Source organism: Lithobates pipiens, unplaced genomic scaffold, assembly GCF_037356315.1.
Source record: "Lithobates pipiens isolate NorthernLeopardFrog02 unplaced genomic scaffold, aLitPip1_a1.2 Scaffold_8, whole genome shotgun sequence".
NCBI lineage: Eukaryota > Metazoa > Chordata > Amphibia > Anura > Ranidae > Lithobates > Lithobates pipiens.
The window spans coordinates 566,731,057-566,736,524 of NW_027507903.1; the positions used below are offsets into that span (position 1 = coordinate 566,731,057).

The 5,468-nt window shown below is 41.8% G+C and overlaps 1 non-coding gene across 1 annotated transcript; it reads right to left on the bottom strand.

The window, feature by feature from the left end:
• Window positions 1-710: 710 nt before the first annotated feature.
• On the bottom strand, window positions 711-783 carry TRNAM-CAU (transfer RNA methionine (anticodon CAU)). The gene has a single exon. It is a non-coding gene; the product is annotated as a tRNA-Met (tRNA).
• Between the last annotated feature and the right edge of the window lie 4,685 nt (window positions 784-5,468).

The following is a 5,468-nucleotide window of genomic DNA, read 5'->3' on the forward strand; positions in this document are numbered from 1 at the left end:
AACACTTTTTTATGACAATAACTTGCATATAAGCCTTTAAAATTAGCACTTTTGATTACTCGTGTTCATGTCCCATAGACTTTAACGGTGTTTGTGTGTTTTGCCAAATGTTTTTCCTGTTCGCATGTTCTGCTGCAAACCGAACCAGGGGGGTGTTTGGCACATCCCTAATTCCCATTTTCATACCAATGGTTAGCTGCAGGGATGTGGAAGAAGGGCTTGCTGATATCCTAGAGTTTGGATTTAAAGAGGTATATACTTCAGGTACTTACCTTGCCTCTATGTTAAGCATTATTAAAGTGGTTGTAAACCCTTACAAACCACTTTGACCTACAGGTAAGCCTAGATTAAGGCTTACCTGTAGGTCCAAGAAATATCTCCCAAACCTATACGGTTTAGGAGATATTTGCCCAAAGACGGGCACCGCTGTCTACGGCGCATGCGATGCATAGTAGTCCATTACGCTTTGCCTTTGCAGGGAATTAAAGAGGAAGTAAACTCATCAGGGTTTACTTCCTCTTTAATGTCTCATCTGGAATATGCAGTTTTGGTTTGGTGCACCAGTTCACAAGGTTCGAGCACTGGCAAGAGTGCAAATCAAAGGACTGCAGAGACATCCAATGATAGGTGTATTTCTCAGTAATAGCCATCTGAAATTATGAGTATGAATAATGAAATTATCATGAGTATGAGCCATAACATAAAACACATGCCCTGTGTGAGGATTGAACTCACGACCTTCAGATTATGAGACTGACGCGCTACCTACTGCGCTAACAAGGCAGCTGTTGTACCAATGTCAATAGATTCCACTAGTGGCATATATGACCATGTATTAGGTCAACAAAAGAGTAAATCAAGCAACTGAGGAAACCTCAAGGAATGATCTTTTGCCTTGTACAGACTTTCCGAGAACAAAACCGTGGAATTTTTTCTGAAGGGCATTGGCCCAAACTTATCCTGCATACACATGGCCACACACTTGTTGGCCAACAATTACGAACATAGTGATGTTGTACGTTGTTTTTCAGCTCTTTAGCACCACCCTTTGGGCTCCTTCTGATAATTTTGTGTTAGTAGAAGTTTGAGTATTGATTCGCGGTTTTCATTTTGCATTTTTCTGTTTGCGCTTTTCAGTTTCTTTCTGAACGACCATTCATCAACCAGACATGTTGAGGAATCGGAGCAAAGAGCGTGTTATTTATTATTGGCCTTGGAGTTTTTGCTTTGACATTATTTTTTTGGTTGAATAATGATTTGATTTGGTATAATTTCTATATTTTTGGATGCATAGAATGCACTTTTTGGTTAAGTTCTGTTGGCAGATAGCATGTCTAATTTTATTTGTTTTATTTTTTTAATGCACAGTAAAAGAATTGTGTAGAATAATACTTGGCTATTACTTCAAATGGCATTTTGGGAGTAGGCAGTTACATTTAAAAAAATACAATGTAAAATTAACAAGGGACACCAACATAGTTACATAGTTAGTGAGGTTGAAAAAAGACACAAGTCCATCTAGTTCAACCACAAAAAAAATAATAATAATAATAATATCATACTATCCCATATACCCAATTCTATACCCACAGTTGATCCAGAAGAAGGCAAAAAAAAATGGCAGAGCATGATCCAATTTGCTAAAGTAGGGGAAAAAATTCCTTCCTGATCCCCCGAGAGGTAATCGGATTTTCCCCGAATCAACTTTACCTATAACTGTTAGTACCCAGTTATATTATGTACACTTAGCAAATAATCCAGGTCTTTCTTAAAGCAATCCACTGAGCAGGCCAAAACCACCTCTGCAGGGAGTCTATTCCACATTTTCACAGCTCTTACTGTGAAGAAACCTTTCCGTATTTGAGGATAAAATCTCTTTTCCTCTAGACGTAAAGAGTGCCCCCTTGTCCTCTTTGTTGACTGTAAAGTGAATAACTCGACACCAAGTTCACTATATGGACCCCTTATATATTTGTACATGTTGATCATATCCCCTCTTAATCTCCTCTTATCAAGAGTGAATAAATTCAGTTCCTCTAATCTTTCCTCATAGCTGAGTTCCTCCCTGCCTCTTATCAGTTTGGTTGCCCTTCTTTGCACTTTCTCCAGTTCCCCGATATCCTTTTTGAGAACTGGTGCCCAAAACTGAACTGCATATTCCAGATGAGGTCTTACTAATGATTTGAATAGGGGCAAAATTATATCTCTCTCTCTGGAGTCCATACCTCTCTTAATACAGGAAAGGACTTTGCTCACTTTGGAAACCGCAGCTTGGCATTGCAAAAAAATTGAGCTTATGATCTACCAAAAACCCCAGGTCCTTCTCCCCTATGGATTCCCCCAGTTGTACTCCCCCTAAAATGTATCTTTGATCTTAAAAACTACAGGATAATGGTGTTGTGGTAACTTGTACAAATAAAAAAAAAAGCATAATATTCTTGATATCACTGGGAAAAAAAGCCTTTGAAATTTTTTTTGCAATAACTCCATCAGTATCACCAGCAAAGCAGCTTCATTATTATCCCATTAAATAAGAAGAGAATGTGCATTTTGAGTATGAATAATGAAATTATCATGAGTATGAGCCATAACATAAAACACATGCCCTGTGTGAGGATCGAACTCACAACCTTCAGATTATGAGACTGACACGCTACCTACTGCGCTAACAAGGCAGCTGTTGTCCCAATGCCAGGAGATTCCACTAGTGGCATATATGACCATGTATTAGGTCAACAAAAGGGCAAATCAAGCAACTGAGGAAACCTCAAGGAATGATCTTTTGCCTCGTACAGACTTTCCAAGAACAAAACCGTGGAATTTTGTCTGAAGGGCATTGGCTCAAACTTATCCTGCATACACACGGCCACACACTTGTTGGCCAACAATTACAAACATAGTGACGTACTAGACATACTACAATGTTTTTCAGCTCTTTAGCACCACCCTTTGGGCTCCTTCTGCTAATTTTGTGTTAGTAGAAGTTTGAGCATTAATTTGCGCTTTTCATTTTGCACTTTTCTGTTCGCACTTTTCAGTTTCTTTCTGAACGGCCATTCATCAACCAGACATGTTGAGGAATCGGAGCAAAGAGCGTGTTATTTATTATTGGCCTTGGAGTTTTTGCTTTGACATTATTTTTTTGGTTGAATAATGATTTGATTTGGTATAATTTCTATATTTTTGGATGCATAGAATGCACTTTTTGGTTAAGTTCTGTTGGCAGATAGCATGTCTAATTTTATTTGTTTTATTTTTTTAATGCACAGTAAAAGAATTGTGTAGAATAATACTTGGCTATTACTTCAAATGGCATTTTGGGAGTAGGCAGTTACATTTTAAAAAATACAATGTAAAATTAACAAGGGACACCAACATAGTTACATAGTTAGTGAGGTTGAAAAAAGACACAAGTCCATCTAGTTCAACCACAAAAAAAAATAATAATAATAATAATAATATCATACAATCCCATATACCCAATTCTATCTATTAGATTGTAAGCTCTTCTGAGCAGGGCCCTCTTAATCCTCTTGTATTTTATTGTATTGTAACTGTATTGTCTCCTTTTTATATTGTAAAACGCTGCGTAAATTGCTGGCACTATATAAATCCTGAATAATAATAATAATATACCCACAGTTGATCCAGAGGAAGGCAAAAAAAAATGGCAGAGCATGATCCAATTTGCTAAAGCAGGGGAAAAAATTCCTTCCTGATCCCCCGAGAGGCAATCGGATTTTCCCTGGATCAACTTTACCTATAACTGTTAATACCCAGTTATATTATGTACACTTAGGAAATAATCCAGGCCCTTCTTAACCACTTGCTTACTGGGCACTTAAACCCCCCTCAGTCCCAGACCAATTTTCAGCTTTCAGCGCTGATGCACTTTGAGTGACAATTACGCGGTCATACAACACTGTACCCAAATGAAATTTTTATCATTTTTTTCCCACAAATAGAGCTTTCTTTTGGTGGTATTTAGTTACAGCTCGGAGTTTTATTTTTTGCTAAACAAACAAAAAAAGATGCAAAAAAAAAAAAAAAAAAAAATCATGTTTTAATAGTTTGTTATAAAATTTTGCAAACGGGTCATTTTTCTCCTTCATTGAAGTGCGCTGATTAGGCGGCACTGATAGGCTGCATTGGTGGGCACTGATGGGCTGCATTGGTGGGCACTGATGGGCTGCATTGGTGGGCACTGATAGGCTGCACTGGTGGGCACTGATAGGCATAGTTAAGGCGGCACTAATAGGCACAGATAAGGCGGCACCGATGGGCACAGATAAGGCGGCACTGATGGGCAAAGATGGGCACAGATAAGATGGCACGGATGGGTGGCACGGATAAGTGGCACGGATGGGTGGCACGGATGGGCACTGATAGGTACCACAGATAGATGGGACTGATGGGCACTGATAGGTGGCACTGATAGGTGGCTCTGATAGGTGGCACTGCTGGGCACTGATGGGCGGCACTGCTGGGCACTGATGGGCGGCACTGCTGGGCGGCACTGGGGTGCAGCACCTTTGAGGCAGATTTTGGGTGGCACTGTGGGTGGCACTGCTGGGTGGCACTGTGGGTGGCACTGTGGGCACTGCTGGGTGGCACTGTGGGCACTGCTGGGTGGCACTGTGGGCACTATGGGCACTGCTGGGTGGCACTGACAGGGGGGCACTTACTTTATTAGCAGGATGGCACTGCGGGTGGCAGGTGGGCACTGGCAGGGGGCAGGTGTCCGTTTAAATTGCTGGCCGTGATCGGGACTGATGTCCCGAACACGGCCGCCGGCGATCGGCTTTTTTTTTTTCTCCTCGCGCTGTCAGCGCGAGGAGGAATACTAGCCGATTACCGGCTCCGTTTTATCACATGATCAGCTGTCATTGGCTGACAGCTGATCACGTGATAAGGGGTCGGGATCGACCCCTTACACGGATCGGTGATCAGGCGAGTCTCACGGACTCGCCGATCACAGAGCGCGCCGCGCGCGCCCCTCAGGGGGCGCGCAGGCCGCTCGTAACCGGGACTACGTCAATAGACGTAGTCCCGGAAATGTGGGTCCGCGCTATTGCCGTCATTTTGCAATAGCGCGGATCCCAAGTGGTTAAAGCAATCCACTGAGCTGGCCAGAACCACCTCTGCAGGGAGTCTATTCCACATTTTCACAGCTCTTACTGTGAACAAACCTCTCCGTATTTGGAGATGAAATCTCTTCTCCTCTAGACGTAAAGAGTGCCCCCTTGTCCTCTTTGTTGACTTTAAAGTGAATAACTCGACCCCAAGTTCACTATATGGACCCCTTATATATTTGTACATGTTGATCATATCCCCCCTTAATCTCCTCTTATCAAGAGTGAATAAATTCAGTTCCTCTAATCTTTCCTCGTAGCTGAGCTCCTCCCTGCCTCTTATCAGTTTGGTTGCCCTTCTCTGCACTTTCTCCAGTTCTCCGATATCCTTTTTGA